Source organism: Lissotriton helveticus, chromosome 9 (genome assembly GCF_964261635.1).
Source record: "Lissotriton helveticus chromosome 9, aLisHel1.1, whole genome shotgun sequence".
Taxonomy (NCBI): Eukaryota; Metazoa; Chordata; class Amphibia; order Caudata; family Salamandridae; genus Lissotriton; species Lissotriton helveticus.
In genome coordinates this window covers 718,874,079-718,892,041 of record NC_136070.1, presented here as the reverse complement: position 1 = coordinate 718,892,041, position 17,963 = coordinate 718,874,079, and positions in this window count along the sequence as shown.

The window sequence follows — 17,963 nt, the reverse complement described above, 5'->3', positions numbered from 1 at the left end:
TGTAGACACCTACTAAGCCTGCAACAAAGAATCCTTTCTACTTCAACCAGTGTGCTAGCAGCATACTTCATTACACTGGCAACGACCTGGCTAGAACCTACAGCGGTCTAGCTACTTCTACAAGAGACGTCTCAACACAATCCTTTCTACTTCAAGGAACTACTGAATGACGATAATTCAGCTGCTCTACACATTCAGAAAGGTACTGTGTATACCCCGCTGTCCTGCGCTGTTTAATATAAAATAATATTTTCATAATTCCTACCGTTCTTTCACGCGCGTCCCTCGTGCCTACCATCTCCTTGGCAACCTCCGTAATTTTGCCTGCGTGAGCTCTTTATAACAGCTGACTGCTCATGGCCTGCGCTCGTGTGTGTATTACATCACAAATCACAAACTCTTCCACTTGGTTTCCTGCCACGCTCTGTATTTGCGCGCGCTTGCGAATGAGCCTTCCATCACGCTTGTCTTTCTGTCTCTAAGCAACAAAATACGTGTTGGTTATTGGTGCTCATGCTCTTCATAACAGCTAACTGCTCGTTGCCTGCGTTCGTGTGCGCATTACATCACGAATCTCAAACTCTTACACTTGGTTTCCGGTCGCGCTCTGGATGGGCGCCTGCTTGCGCATGAGCCTTCCATCACGATTGTCTTTCTGTCTCTAAGCAACACTAGACGTGTTGGTTATTGGCGCGCATGCACATCAGCTTTTTTTTTACGTAGTTGTTCCTGTCTCCAAGCAACTAAAGACACGCTTGAAATTAGTGTAATACAAACAAAATAGCAAAACGTATCGAACCGGCACACTCTTCATCTTTCGTACTCGCTGGCAAACACAGCTTTTTGTCACTCTTGAGAACTTCATACTTTAATGTTATTTTTTTCACCTGTTTCGCTGGCAGTCACAGCTTAAAAGAACATTTTAAAGTTAAATACAGTTTTCTCTTCCTGCTTCGCTGTCAGGCACATCTTGTTGTTATTGGTTGAGTACACCTACAAACACTTTCCGGCCTACATCGCTGATAGGCACAACTTAAAAAAATATATAAAATGGAAACTTTTAATTACCACTGCTTCTTTCCTGCCTGCTTCGCTGACAGGCACAGCTTGTTGTTTTGATTTGGTACTATTTTGATGATTTTCTTGCCTGTTTTGTTGACAGGCCTAGCCTTCTACTGATTTAACCCATTGGTGATCGCTTCACCACTACTTCCATACTTGACACAGGCTACTTCATAACTGCCTCAAAATGCAAAACGTCACTCCACCTTCTTTCTTTCTATCTAACACCAGCGAGCCCAGCATCCGCTGGTCGAAGTGGAAGAAGGACTTTCTCAACTATGCAAGAGTGTGTGGCATTTCACTCAGTGCCGAGAGGAAATCCGCTTTACTCTTACATTGCCTAGGCTCTGAGGATCAAGAGGTTTTTGAACAGTTACCTGACCTCAGTGACACTGAATCCGACAACCTGAATGAATTTGAAATAAGTCTTAAAAAACTAGAGAAACATTACCTTCCTAAGGTCAGCACTGTATTAGAACGTTTATTGTGCGAAGTTAGCCTGGCATATGATGTCCACTAGTTCTAGTGGGCACCTTGCACCAGTCTAATCAACCCTTATTGATGGTGGTTGTAAAGTCAACCTTATAGAAAGCTATCCTAGTGGTAGCATGGACCAGCAGTCAATAGGCTAAGACTTCAGAGAGCACGTGAAGCCAGCTGTTTTACCAATTATAATCCCTTGAATACCAAATGAAAGGACACCACACAAGGTATAAATCAAATATATATGTATTTATTCTAAACACAACCTCTCTGCACTCTTTATGAGGTCAGAGGTAAAAGTACATCACAAGTTACTCAATTAGCATACGATAAGTTGCACAATATACAGTAATGCCCTAGGGGCCTCACGAACCATATACTAAGAAAGTGGTAAGAGAACCATATCGGAAATAGAGAGTAAGCCTAGGGAATCGCTGGGGCTACACCAAACAACCAAAGGTTAGGAAGTAGGAGGCCCACGGGAGACGCGTGCAGTGCCTAAACACAGTCGCAAGATACCATTGACTTATAATGGGAAGCGAAGAAGTTACAAAGTTACTGTTTAAGGACACTTCCGGATGGACTAGGATGGAACCCTTTTAAACTAGGACACTTCGAGAGTCTAGACCCACGGGAGCACCGGAGTACTCGTGTTACCTCACCCAGGAAAGACGGGTGCATAGGTGTCTTTTCGTGTCTGGTTTCGCCGTCGTTTTCTGTGGAGAGCTGCAAAGAAGTGCTGCAGGCGACCAGAGGAAAAGTGTCAGGGTGGATCGGTGATGTGAAGAACCTGAAAGCAGAGAGGACAGAGTCTGGGTCACTAGCCAGTGACCAGGAAGGAACCAGGCGATGTTGTGTGCTTCAAGGTGAAGAAGGTGAGTTTGTCTCTTCAGCCACGAGGTCCAGGAGGCATAGAAGATGACAGGCACTGGATTCGAGCTGTCCCACAATGGATCTAGATGACTGCGGTGTCGGTTTTCGGATTGCACCCAACAAGCCTTGGCAACCACAACCCACGCAGGATGTCTAGATTGGCTCTGTTGCAGACCAGCAAGGTCTGTGGCGCTTCTCCTTTTCAGGGAAGGTGGAGCAAGCCGAGAGCAACCAGGAAAGCAAAGCAAATTCAAGATGGTGTCTTCAGGGGGCTCACTAGCCAACGGGCAAGGAACCGGGAAGACTCATCGCCTCATTATCGTTGCCTCATTCACTGCTTCAATTTGCTCCCATCCGGACTTAGACCTGTATTAGCGCGCTGTTTACATTTTCTGCATTAACTGTGTTTAAGTTAAGTGAAGTGTTGTTGCCTGTGCCCGGTTTCACTTTCCATCCCGCCCACCATCTTGTTGTTGTGCTTTCCCTCGGCCCGCCTCTCCTCCCCGCTACCTCCTCCCAGCTGCCCCTCCCACGCCCCCGCCCCCCACAATATCCATTTAGTTGGATGACTCAACGCGCAGCGTCCACGCGCTGCGGCCGCGCCGAAGGTGAGGAAAATTGAATTTTGCCTTGTCATATGTGCCTACGTGTTCCCCATCCTATGATATATGTACATGATCGATATGCATATATCCCCCTATGATCGATTAAAGACGCAATTATAGTTGTGTCCAACTCTAGTATGCCAGTTTCCAGTTCCTGTGAAAGCAACGAGTATTAGGCCTATGTTGCCCACGTTTTACATTATGCACGTTAATTCATTGAATTGTCCCCGTTTCTAGGCCTCAAAAGGGCCCGGACACCAGATTCAAGCTCCAGTCTCCTGAACCCACTCCGAGGAGCGATGCAGCCCCCACCTGCATCCCTGACCCTTCACTTACTTCCTGCCGCGCAGCGCGGTGCCCGGCCTGGCTCTGCCTGCCTGTCTGCCAAGAATATGTTATGCCTCTAGTTATCAGTTCAGTTCTCCGTCTTCACATTCCTAAGCTACTGAACCACATAAACAGCTTCAGCTATAGTCTAGTCTTTCTGTCTCCATGCAAGAGAATTACTGTATTAATATTCATAGAAGAGTCATAGCACACGCAATACACGAAGAATATATGCATGCACCAGCCTTAGTGTCAAGTAGCCTTTGCCCTGATAACATTTAGATTCTATCAACATGTACTCCAAACACCAGATACCAGATATGCTATAGGTACATGTCGTCCTGACATCGCAGACTTTCGTCTCCTCTTCTAGTGCAGAAGTCATAGCCCCCAGTTCTCCCCGGTAACACGTCATTGTCCGTTTGCGCGCACCACTAGGTTAAAGGTTCCAGCGGCTCAGGTAGCCCCCTCTATGTATCCACCCACTTTATGACACTTCTGTGACGTTTTCATCACATGTCTACGTGCACGCCCTGTGCACGCCTTCTTTTCACGCCCATGTGTTCTTATCTTACGCTTGTCACTAGTTACGCCTACTGTATGTAATGTAATTGTGATGTTTTGCTATATATATCATGTACTGTTGATGAAACGTTGCAGCTGCCTTCTATGCCATTCTATTTCAGGCTGTCCCGATCCTGTCCCTTCCCTTATGCCTGAATAAAGCCCGTTCGACTCAGATACGTCGGATCTTGCCTCTTATTTATTGAGCTATCTGTTTTATTAATGTATTCAAAAATAGTACCGGTAATTAATTATTTATTTACCACATAATGGCGCCCGAATAGGGACGTGCCCTTTCCCCACGCGCCGGCGATGTAACGCAGGCCCCCTGACCCTTCTACAGCCGTGACGGAACTCTACCGTGCACGTGCAGATATTTCTGCTTGAAGTCTCCCTCAGGCCCACGGAGGAGACGGAGACTGCGGTCCGGCATCCAGACGAGGCGGTGTGGAATGCGGTTCGTCCCGACCAGAGCCCAAGCCGAGAGAGCAAGGTCCGAGGTATCCGGAGGCCCACCTGTAACCGAAGACAGAGGTCCGAAGCGCATGCGTAGTAACCAGACGTCGTAGCAGTCCAGTCCAGTCCGAGGCCTTCAGTTTCTGCTTCCCGGTGAGTACCGTTGCGGGGGAAGTATCTAGACAGGATCATTAGTTTGTTCCTGGTCCGATGGGTTTGGGTACACAGATCCAGTCCGACGTGTCCATCTAGGTGGATACGGTATGACGTGTCTCTTTATGAGACCGGTATGTTCTGTACTGTTTTAGCAGTGCATCCAGTAATTCTAGTAAGTCCGTTCTCGAGAAATTCAAGTGTTATGTTTTCAGTGTATCAGGTAGTATTTCTGTTCGAACTGTTATTTAATGTATTTCTATGTCGTGGTATGAGTGATTTGTTTGCCATTTCATTACTGTGATTATTGTGTATTGTGTTCGCAAGTATAATTCAGCCATGCCTCTGTTCTCGAAATTACGTCAGATCAGAACCAGAAAGGGGTTACTCGAAGAATCAGTTCCTGTCCCTCCTAGGGACAGTCCTGGACATTTTATGTATCACAAGCATGGTTTAAATGCCATATTATATCTAGACTTATGGGTGGATTACACCAAACATCTTGAAGAGAAATATAGATGGCCTGTATCAGGTACATGGGATGCCGAGTGCATCATGCGAGTAGAAGAAGCATTATGGAAAAAGAAAGCCAGACAGTCCCAGAAAGATGCCATCGAGTTATGGCGCAAAGAATCTCATAGAAGAACCGAAAAAGAATTCAGAAAAGCAGAGTTAAGTAGGGAATCCGCAGAAAAAGCCCAAGAAAGGGAACTTCTAGAAGAAGGTGAACGAATTAGAGCAGAACAATCAGACAGACAGAGAAATGCCCTTATTAAAGGTATGTATCCTCTTCTTGCCGAGGGCTTGCCGAAGGCAACCCCGGAAGCACCCTGTAATTTACCGCCACCATTGGTCCCGATTAAGCTACGTCATAAACCGACTGCAGCTGAAATTTTTCTTTCGTCCTACTTGGACGACAGTCCCAGAATATGCAAATCGTATTCCGCCTGCTCACGCTCAGCATCCTGTAAATAATGTAATTCCTGTTCCTCCAGCCACTGGTCCCGGGGACTCTGTTAATGTGCCCGTGCCCCCGGACCAGCCCACATTAAATGTACCCGTTTTGCCAGTTACTCTACCAACACGTACAGTATTAACTGACGATTCCAGTTCAGGAGGAGTGGGGGGAGGTGCTCCTATCACCCCGCCTCAAGTAAGACGACTGACGCCGCGAGACGCAGCGTTACAGCGTACGCCAAAAGTGGCTACATACGCAGACCTCAAGAGACTTCTTACCGACTGTATATATGATCCAGTCCCAGGTGAAGATCACATGGTATTATATTCAGTACGTTTAAGACGGGTTGCCAACTTTTTGGTCACCCTGCCCGACATGAAGGATCATCTAGACAGAATATATCGTTTTGTCCGTACAGGAGAGAATCCAGGAAGTATTCACGAAGCTATGGCACACAGAAAAGCCGAGATTCAACATATGATTTTACAGTTCTTGATTAACTGTTTAATAAGAGAACAAGATTATCCTGATAAAGACAAAGACGAGATGAAAGGTCTGACTAAGTGGAGTGACAACATAGCCGAGGGAAAACACAAGACAGTAGGTAGTATAGAAAGTATGTACAGGAAAATTCGTAAGGAAATTATAAGTATACACCAGAAGGAGGAAGCAAAAAGAGCAACCGAGAAAGAGAATGACTCTTCCAGTGAAGAGGTAGACAGCGAGAATCCCTCCAGAATAGCGTATGTAGGTAGAACTAGACTTTCCGACCGACATTCATGTCTAGATTACAAGAAAGTTTTTCCTCCTCCAGTACCAGAACAGTGTTCTCTTGAACAAGTATTCCAGGCCACCGACCAAAATCTGAAATCACGAATAGGTTATAGTGAGCCTAGTACCATGCATGAACAAGAACTAGCCCGATCAGCAGTACGATGGACTAATGATTTCACCACGTTTCCAGATGAAATAGTGGCCCAAATGTTTCTGAAACTGCCCCCAGCCGAGCAGCGTCTGGTGGGTACGTATATGATCCAACACCTCATTACATTGTATGAGGGTCAGCATTCTGATCCAGGTCCTCTACATGATGTGTTGAACGAGTTACTCCAATACAGATGGAAAGGTCTAGGTACCGATTTAATTAGTGTCATACTAGAACAACGCCACAAATACAGAACGTTCTTGAATCCACATTTTGTTCCTGTCCCACCTCCAGTAAGAAAATCATTCTACATAGACAGACAGAATCCGTTACGAGAAGTACATCCAGTTAAGGGAGAGGGGGGTGGTCTAGAACGAGTATTTGTTTATACCCCTATCACGAAAATAGAACTTCTGGAAATGAAAAAGTTAATACCCTGTCACGATAAAGATCCAGCAGGGTTCCACCGTGAATTAAAGGACATGCTCCGTATGGGAGAATACACGTATCCTGATGTCATTAAAATGTTAAAGGTCCTGTTGCCTGCGGGCATATATGAAAAACTCAAAGAAAAAGAATGGGAGGTGGGAGAGTAAAAGATAGATTGGACCGCATTAGAGACTGAAGATAATACACGAGTTCCAGGTACCGGTCTTGGGGATAAAGCTAAAGCATTGCCCGAGTTACTGATACAAGTCTTGCCAAGATTACTAGCCACGAAAAAGGAAGACTGGGATGCCATCTCAGCCTGCAAACCGAAACAAGACGAAGATACTAGTGATTTTTACTCTAGATTTGAGAAATGTTTCATTATTAATAGTGGTCTGAAAACAAGTAGTGAATCTTATCCACATCTTTTTGTTACCAAGCTAGTCGAGAATTCAAGTCCACAAGTTAAAAATCGAGTACTGAAAGTCGAGAGTACCTGGCAAGCTAATACTCCGTCACAAATGCTCCAGATGCTCCAGTATCACCAGAACAGAATTAGGGAGGAGCAGGAACATGAAAGGAGGCGTATGAAAGACACAAAAATGAAAGTACTAGTTGCACAGTCCGTTCCGCAAGACAGTCAGAAGTGAGGCCGATCCTGCCAAGAGGGGTCCGAATCAAGCCAGTCACCCTGCAACTCCCGTTAAAGGGACATGCAATTACTGTAAACAGCCAGGTCATTATATAAACGAATGTGCAGTTCTGAAACATAACATAGCTACTGGTAAAACGAAAGAGAGACTACGTCCTCCTAGACAAGAACAAGTTTCACAGACTTCCCAGCCACCGCAGAACGCACAACAGACAGTTACAGTACCGCAGCCTATAGCTGCAACGCAACACGTTACACAGCAGATGTACCAGTACGCACAGTCAGAGTATCCAGATTATCAGCCGTATTCATGAAACAGCCTAGAGAGGGAGGTTGGCTTGCCTCTCATCGAGATTCCTGTAGATCAAGAGCGTCCCTATGTACATAGTCAAGTATTAGGGAAAGACAGAAAGTTTCTGATTGATACAGGGGCAAGTAGGACTACCATCAGTCATGACGAGGTTCCAGGGGCTCCACTCTCAGGCTCTAGAAATGTTTCCCTTGGATTTTCAGGAAAGCCTATTGTTAATGAAATATCGAAACCAGTTACTCTAGAAGTTGGTCCATTGTCACGAACTACAGACTTGTTACTAACGAAATCCTGTCCAGAGAACTTACTTGGTATAAAGACTCTGAAAGAATTAGGAGCAGTTATATGCTGCTCCCCAGAAGGGGTGCGACTGTTTCTGCGAGATTTTAAAGGTCATTATGTATTACGTGATTTTGATCCACGATTATTGAATGTACCACAGCATTTATGGGCGCAAGGTCCAACTGATGTAGGTTGTATGCACATCACACCCCATCGTGTTACCCTGAAGAAAGGTGTTGTATTACCACGAATCCGACAGTACAAATTGCCATCTGAGGCTGTAGCAGCCTTATCCAAAATTATTGATGAGCTCATTGCTCAAGGAGTAGTTGTAGAAACTGACTCCAATGTATGTAATTCTCCTATCATTCCGATTCTGAAACATACTGATCCAAATGCACCTCCAGTTTATCGATTAGTGATTGACCTTCGAGAACTTAATAAATGTATCATACCCCAGTACCCAGTAGTCCCAGATATTTCTTCCCTATTAACTGCCATTGATTCTGAAGCTACGTTCTTCACTGTTATTGATCTCAAGAACGCATTCTTTAGTGTCCCCATTCATCCAGACAGCCAATTCCTTTTCGGATTCTGTTTAAATGGAAGGAGCTATAAATTTACACGAGCTCCTCAAGGTTTCACAGAAAGTCCTAGTATTTACAGTCAAGCACTTAAAAGACAACTAGACAATATTCACATGCCAACTGACACTGCTCTGCTCCAGTATGTCGATGATCTATTGATCACAGCCCGTTCTGAACGTGACTGCGAACGTGCGTCACTTACAGTCTTGTATTTTCTGGCCGAGATGGGGCACAAGGTGTCCCCTTCCAAATTGCAATTCTGTGTCCAGCAAGTGGTCTACCTAGGACACTTACTGTCCAAGAGGGGTAGGCAGTTGACACCTGACCGTATCCAGTTAATAGCACATCTTCCACAGCCCAAGACTCAGAAGGAGGTACGAGCTTTTATCGGCCTCACTTCTTACTGCAGACAATGGATTCCTCAGTATGCATTTCTAGCTAAGCCACTGATACAGTTAACGACACAGGAGGCAGCCGTATCGACTGTCCTCCCTTGGACCCAGGAACACACACTTGTTTTCAATGAGTTAAAGAAAGCCTTATGCCAAGCACCTGTTCTAGCAACACCGAACTACAGTAAGCCTTTTACACTTTTTGTCACTGAACGTGATGGTACTGCATTATCTGTTCTCACACAAGATCAAGCAGGACAATACAAGCCCTGTGCTTATTTCTCTAGCACATTAGATCCAGTGGCCCAGGCGCTGCCTGCGTGCCTCAAGTCAGTTGCAGCCACAGCTCTAGCTATCAGACAAAGTGATTCCATAGTGTTAGGACATTCCCTGACAGTACAAGTTCCACACTCCGTGGAAGTTCTTTTAAACCGAACACAGACTCAGCACTTGACAATTGCACGTTTAACAGGTTATGAACTGACACTGTTTCAGCCACACATAGAAATCAGACGCTGCAATATTTTAAATCCAGCTACACTGTTACCGTCAGTTACCCCAAATCCTGCCACACATGACTGTGTGGAAGTTGTTAACACCATGACAAAGCCAAGACAAGACTTGACAGACATTGCATTACCTAATCCCGACCTGACACTTTATGTGGATGGTTCATGTATGAGAACAAGTACAGGAGAACTAGTAGCCGCGTATGCAGTGACTACTGAAACTGAAGTTATAGAAACACATCGTATTGACACCCTGTCTGCTCAAGCAGCAGAGCTTGTTGCTCTGACCCAAGCCTGCATACGAGCCAAGAACCTGAAAGTAAACATATACACAGATTCACGTTATGCATTCGGAGTCGTACACGACTTTGGAGTGCTCTGGCAAGAAAGAGGTTTTATGACTTCTCATGGAACCAAGATTCAGCATGGCCCCCTCATTCAAGCTCTGTTAGATGCAATACATTTACCGACAGCTATCGCTATCATGAAGTGCAAAGCACATACGAAAGTCACTGACATCATTTCCCAGGGTAACGACCTGGCAGATCGAACAGCCAAGCTTACAGCTCAGACTCCAGACATTCCAGTTAACATGACACAGACAGACATTCCCGATCAGACTACTTGTATGACAGTTAAGGACCCTACACAAGATGTACTAGATATACAGTTACATGCTACTCCCGATGAAATCAAGAAATGGTCTGAACAAGGAGGGGTTCAGACAGATCAAGGATGGTTGACGAAGGGAAAAGCCACATGGTTTCTCCCCGATTCTATGGTTCAAGTCATTATTAACACCGCACATAGTCCAGCACACTTAGGAGAAAAAGCCATGTTAGACAGTATCCAGAACCTCTGGTTTAACAAGCATTTACGAGCAGCAGCCAAGCAGAAAGTGCGTACCTGCATGATCTGTTGTCAGTTCAATCCAGGTAAAGGTGTTCCGGTGGAACAAGGTGGATTCCATCCTCCTGACCACCCTTTTGAAGTCCTCCAGATGGATTATATTCAGATGGAGCGATGTCGAGGTTTCAAGTATGTCCTCGTAGTTGTATGCGCTTTGTCCAGATGGACAGAAGCATATCCAGTTCCAGATTACACTGCTGCGACCACTGCCAGGCAGTTGGTTCGTGAGTTTTTCCCCCGCTACGGATTACCTAGGGTCGTGTATTCCGATAACGGCCAGCCATTCTCATCCGAACTCATGAAACAAGTATCTCTTCTGTTAGGGTACCAATGGAAGTTCCATTGTGTACGACATCCTGAAGCAGCCGGTCTCGTAGAGAGACATAATCAGACTCTGAAAATCCGCATTGCCAAAGTATGCGCAGAGAAAGGCGTAGATTGGATAGTAGCACTGCCAGTCGCCCTTTTTTATATGAGAATGGTTGCTCATTCCCGTTCAGGTCTATCTCCATATGAGATAGTGTTTGGTCGTCCCCCAAACATGTCGGGTACACCTAGACCACGTACAATTACAGATGTTGACAGTAATATGCTGACAGATTACCTGGCTTCCTTGATGTCTGCACTACACTCTTGTCGTTCACAGGTTGCCGCTGCTTTTCCAGACAACACCGAAGTGAAACCGCATGAGGTCATACCAGGCGACCTCGTCCTCGTGAGCAATTTTGATCGTTCAAGTCCGCTGGAGCCCCGCTGGACGGAGCCCCGACTTGTACTACTGACAACAAGGACCGCCGTGAAGATCGAAGGCAGGAAGGGGTGGTTGCACTCCAGTCATGTAAAGAGATTCCATGGACTCAAACCAAAGACTGTTTTCAAGGACTGCCCCGTTCTCAAGGACTGCCCAGACACTGAATCTAAACTTCCCCTGTTAGAGAAAACTCCGCAGCAGGAGTATAAAGATAAGCTTCGGTCTAGTAAGTCAGCCAGTTTAATTGTCTAAGTCCCTCTCGGGTGAAACGGTTAGACAGGTTCCTGACATGTATGAGATAGACCCACACAGTGAGAGAGTTAGTCAAAACTCTAAGAAAATACGTTATCAAAAGAATCTTCGAAGTAGATGCATTGTTACTCTGTTTTTTCTGTTATTTCTGAGTCTTATGGTTACCTGCATAAGTTATGCCTTACATTTATGTTTTCCTATTAATTCACATGTACATATGTTTTCTAATGTTACAGTAGAGCACACTTTTAGTGACCTGCCTCCTCACGAGTTATCCTATCGTCTTGCCATGCGAAATAATACGTTTATCCGAATGTTACACTATTCACACCAGACCAGCAATGCCACTAATTGTTGGGTGTGTGGTCGACTCCCCCCTTTCCAGACACCGAAGGGAGTTCTGCCACTCTTTCCCTATCCATTTTCACATAATGGTTCGTGTGGAGCATGGTCCACGTTAACGTCATCCTCAAATGATATGTTCCTTCTGAATCAGACATGTTTCCCAGACAAGGAAGGTCCTTCCCATAGAACAGGGTTAGATCTAGAAAATGAAGTATATGATCTAGGTAATTATTCCTCGAATTTCATGGTTTTGAATGTTCAGTCCGAAACTACTCCAGATTTGCCTGCTATTTCAGTTCTACCAGTTAAAGGCGAATTATGTGTCAGAAAGAATGGTTCCACACATGTAGGACATAGTGATTGTACTACTGTAGTCGAGTATAGTGACAGTGGGAAATCTATTTTCAAAGCCTCACGTCATTCTTATTTTGTATGTGGCCAGACCGCATATGTTCGTCTGCCCCTCGATTGGGATGGAACATGTTACATTGCCTTCCTACTGCCACCAGTTTTTCTAGCCCCATCTGATTATCACAGAAACGCACATCTAGTACACGTTAGACATAGAAGGGAGATCGAGTCCCCAATTGTCGATCAAACTGAAACTACCTTAGAACAGTATCAAGACTTCAATAAAGGTTTCTTTTTCTTCATAGGTCCTGTTCAGAATAGTAAGTTAATACGTAGGCTAACCAGAACCCTTGAAGCAGTAGTGAATGAGACTACTTCCGCTCTAGGTAACTTAACTGAAGAGCAATCTGCTATGAGATTTGTCGTGCTCCAAAATCGTCTCGTCCTTGACGTCATACTGGCCGATAGGGGAGGAGCTTGTAGAGTCATCGGATCTAGTTGCTGCATTTTCATTCATAAAATTGCCCATCAGTTACACCAGAATCCAGGCACCTGGACATGGTCCGGTTGGCTCTGGAGTATAGTATCTACATGGGGATGGAAAGTATTGTCATTCCTAGGTATAGCAGTAATGATCATATTCAGTTGCTGCCTCTGTTTACAATGTGGCCCTGCGATTTGCGGCTTGTGCGCTACCTCTTGTATTCCTAGTCCTAAGTCCCGTTCCAAGACAATTCGAGACGAGCAAATGATGCTCTATGAACAGATAGATGGTATCATGAATATTGATGTTTCCTGATGGAAACGTAGGGCACAAGGAGGGAATGAGGAAAATTGAATTTTGCCTTGTCATATGTGCCTACGTGTTCCCCATCCTATGATATATGTACATGATCGATATGCATATATCCCCCTATGATCGATTAAAGACGCAATTATAGTTGTGTCCAACTCTAGTATGCCAGTTTCCAGTTCCTGTGAAAGCAACAAGTATTAGGCCTATGTTGCCCACGTTTTACATTATGCACGTTAATTCATTGAATTGTCCCCGTTTCTAAGCCTCAAAAGGGCCCGGACACCAGATTCAAGCTCCAGTCTCCTGAACCCACTCCGAGGAGCGATGCAGACCCCACCTGCATCCCTGACCCTTCACTTACTTCCTGCCGCGCAGCGCGGTGCCCGGCCTGGCTCTGCCTGCCTGTCTGCCAAGAATATGTTATGCCTCTAGTTATCAGTTCAGTTCTCCGTCTTCACATTCCTAAGCTACTGAACCACATAAACAGCTTCAGCTATAGTCTAGTCTTTCTGTCTCCATGCAAGAGAATTACTGTATTAATATTCATAGAAGATTCATAGCACACGCAATACACGAAGAATATATGCATGCACCAGCCTTAGTGTCAAGTAGCCTTTGCCCTGATAACATTTAGATTCTATCAACATGTACTCCAAACACCAGATACCAGATATGCTATAGGTACATGTCGTCCTGACATCGCAGACTTTCGTCTCCTCTTCTAGTGCAGAAGTCATAGCCCCCAGTTCTCCCCGGTAACACGTCATTGTCCGTTTGCGTGCACCACTAGGTTAAAGGTTCCAGCTGCTCAGGTAGCCCCCTCTATGTATCCACCCACTTTATGACACTTCTGTGACGTTTTCATCACATGTCTACGTGCACGCCCTGTGCACGCCTTCTTTTCACGCCCATGTGTTCTTATCTTACGCTTGTCACTAGTTACGCCTACTGTATGTAATGTAATTGTGATGTTTTGCTATATATATCATGTACTGTTGATGAAACGTTGCAGCTGCCTTCTATGCCATTCTATTTCAGGCTGTCCCGATCCTGTCCCTTCCCTTATGCCTGAATAAAGCCCGTTCGACTCAGATACGTCGGATCTTGCCTCTTATTTATTGAGCTATCTGTTTTATTAATGTATTCAAAAATAGTACCGGTAATTAATTATTTATTTACCACAAAGGTGCGCCAAAGGTAAGCCCGTCTACGCCCGTCCGCGCCTGGACCGCGCCCAGCACCAGACCCCCTGGTCCCCGCCGCACCCAACGCTCTAGAGTCACATATGATGCCGCTACACTCCTCGCCCTCAACCCCGGACGCACTCCTCTATGCTGCGAAGCTACTCCAGGACGCACCCACGGCCCATTCGCCTGCCGCTCCTGCAAATTCAACTGCTTCAAGACCCTCACCAAATCCACGTCCTCCAAACACAACTCCTACTCTAACCGCCTAAATTGCATCCTGCTCAACACCCGCTCGGTCCACAGACACGCAACAGAACTCTGGGACCTAATCAACACTGCGTCACCTGACATCGCCTTCCTTACTGAAACATGGATGAACACATCATCTGCTCCCGACATCGCCATTGCCATACCGGACGCTTACAAGATTATCCGAAAAGACCGCACCAATCAAACAGGAGGAGGCATCGCCATCGTCCACAGAAACACCATCAAAATCACAACCAGCTCCGACGACAATCTTGCAACCACTGAACATCTCCACTTCCAGATCCACACCGACCCCAGGACCACACTTAGAGGCACCCTCATTTACAGACCTCCAGGCACCCGCACTCAATTCAGCGATGACATTACGGACTTCGTCAGCCCACACGCCCTCGCCTCCGAGAACTACATTCTTCTAGGTGACCTCAACTATCACCTTGATAACAAACACGACCGCAACACTACCACCCTTCTGGACAACCTGGCCAATCTCGGACTCAAACAACTTGTTGACACCCCCACTCACACAGCCGGACACACGCTCGACCCAATCTTCACCTCCAGCAAGCACATCTCCTTCGATCACACTACAGTTCTCCACTGGACGGACCACAGTTGTGTTCACTTCATCTACAAAACCACCCTGACCCACAACCGTCCACAACCTATTCTCCGGAGAAACTGGAACAAAATCACCACCGACCAACTCCTCACATCACTCAGCGAAAACCCTCCCAACCTCTCTATGGACCCAGACCAAGCGGCCACCAACCTCAGGCATTGGATTACCCTCAGTGCGAACGAATTAGCACCCCTGAAAAAGCACCAGACGAAATCTGCAAGCAAAAAGGCTCCCTGGTTCAATGACGAACTTAAAAAATCCAAGACTCTATGCCGCACCATAGAGAAGAATTGGAGAAAAAACCCAACCTCAGACAACATGGCCTCCCTCAAGACAGCCGCCACCCGCAAACACCACCAACTGATTCGATCCGCCAAGAAATCAGCATTCAAGGATCGTCTCGACAACAACACTCATAACAGCAAGGAACTCTTCAATATCGTCAAAGAATTCACCAACCCCACCGCAGCAACTAACGACATCACCCCCTCCCAAGACCTCTGCAAAGCGCTATCCTCCTTCTTCTACAACAAAATTGCCGACATCCACAACAGCTTCGAGAATTCTACCAGCGATCAACCCGCCCCACCCCCTTCAGATCCTACTCCTCCAACGAACAACCTCAGCGCCTGGAACCCAATCACCACTGAAGACACCATTCACCTCATGAACTCAATCCACTCTGGCTCGCCTTCTGACCCCTGTCCTCACCACATCTTCAACAAAGTTGACTCCATCATCGCACCCCAACTCCGCGATGTCATCAACTGCTCCTTCAACTCTGCCACCTTTCCAGTAAGCTGGAAACACGCCGAACTCAGCGCCCTTCTGAAGAAACCCACAGCAGACCCCTCAGAACTGAAAAACTACCGACCCATATCCCTCCTCCCGTTCCCGGCCAAAGTCATCGAGAAAGCCGTCAACAACCAGCTAGCCGCCTTCCTTGAATCCAACAACTCCCTTGATCCATCCCAATCCGGGTTTCGAGCCAAACACAGCACCGAAACCGCCCTCATTGCAGCGACTGACGACATCCGAGCACTCCTGGACAGCGGAGAAACAGTGGCCCTCATCCTACTCGACCTTTCCGTCGCTTTCGACACAGTCTGCCACAGCACCCTTATACATCGCCTCAGAAACATCGGCATACAAGGAAAAGCCTTGGACTGGATCATCTCGTTCCTCGCTGGGAGAACTCAAAGAGTACGACTTCCCCCATTCTACTCAGAACCCACCGAAGTCATCTGCGGCGTACCTCAAGGATCCTCACTCAGTCCCACCCTCTTCAACGTCTACATGAGTCCTCTCGCCTCCATCGCACGTCAACACAACCTCAACATCATCTCTTACGCCGACGACACCCAGCTAATCCTTTCCCTCACCAAAGACCCCAACACCGCCAAAACCAATCTTCACGAAGGCATGAAAGAAGTAGCCGAATGGATGAAACAGAGCCGACTAAAACTCAACTCAGACAAAACGGAGGTGCTCATCCTAGGATCTTCCCCCTCAGCTTGGGACGACTCTTGGTGGCCTTCAGCTCTGGGCACAGCACCTACACCCACAGACCATGCACGTAACCTTGGCTTCATCCTAGACTCCTCTCTCTCGATGTCCAGACAAGTCAACGCCGTCTCGTCCTCCTGCTTCAACGTACTTCGCATTCTCAAAAAGATCTTCCGCTGGATCCCCCTCGAGACAAGAAAGACTGTCACCCACGCACTGGTCACGAGTCGTCTGGATTATGGTAACACACTTTACGCCGGGATCACATAAAAATTACAGAAAAAACTCCAGCGCATCCAAAACGCGTCAGCGAGACTCATATTAGACATCCCGCGCCAAGATCACATCACCAGACATCTAAAAAACCTCCACTGGCTTCCCGTCAACAAGAGAATTACTTTCTGCCTTCTCTACCACGCACACAAGGCCCTCTACAAGCTAGGACCCAAATGCCTCAACACTCGACTGTCCTTCTACAAACCCACCCGCCCACTAAGATCGTCCAATCAAGCCCTCGCCGCAGTCCCGCGCATCCGGAAATCCACCATGGGTGGCAGATCCTTCTCCTTCCTGGCCGCCAAGACCTGGAACTCACTCCCCACCCACCTCCGCCTTACTCAGAACCACATCTCCTTCAGAAAAGAACTGAAAACCTGGCTATTCGACAAATAATTAAACCCCTTCCCCTAGCGCCTTGAGACCCTCTGGGTGAGTAGTGCGCTATACAAATGCCTGAATTTGAACTTGAACTCGTCGAGCTTAAATGCAAAGGCGGGGCCCACGGGACCCTCGCGGAGTGTGGGGGCCTGGGCTTCGGTGCAAATGGTGCTCGGGCTGGGGCTTCTCGTACCCCAATGCACAACTTACTGAGGCGTCAGGAAAGGAGTGCAGGTAGCAAAATGCAGGATGTCCAAGATGTCCGGTCCCACGTCTTTCGTGTCCGCCACGGGTCTCAGCTTTGCTGTGGATCGGGGTCAGAGAAGTCTGGAAGTCCAGTTCTTGAGTCGCAGAGTCTTCGGGTTCCGACGGGAGCCTTGAAACTGCAGACCGGCGAAGTTGCTGTTGGGGCCTGTTTGCACAGGGTGGTCACTCCTTGACCACAAGGGAGATGTCTTCCGTCTTCCAGTCAGAATGGAATGTCGAAGGTCCAAGATATGTCTTTCAAAGATTCGTCCAGGATAATCTAAAGTCCTGGGTGTAGGAGAGTAGGGTCTGCAATCCTATGATCACCCAGATTTTTGCTTTTTGCTGCACTGGTTTACGACTTTCCCTGGCTGTGGGCCTGCTAATCAGACCCACAGCCTAGCTGTTCTCTCTATCCAAATTGTACTCAGGTACTGAATTGGCACTGGGCCCTCTCCAAGTCCCTGTACCCAGGGCTGAGGTGTACCCAGAAGTCTCCCAGGGGCT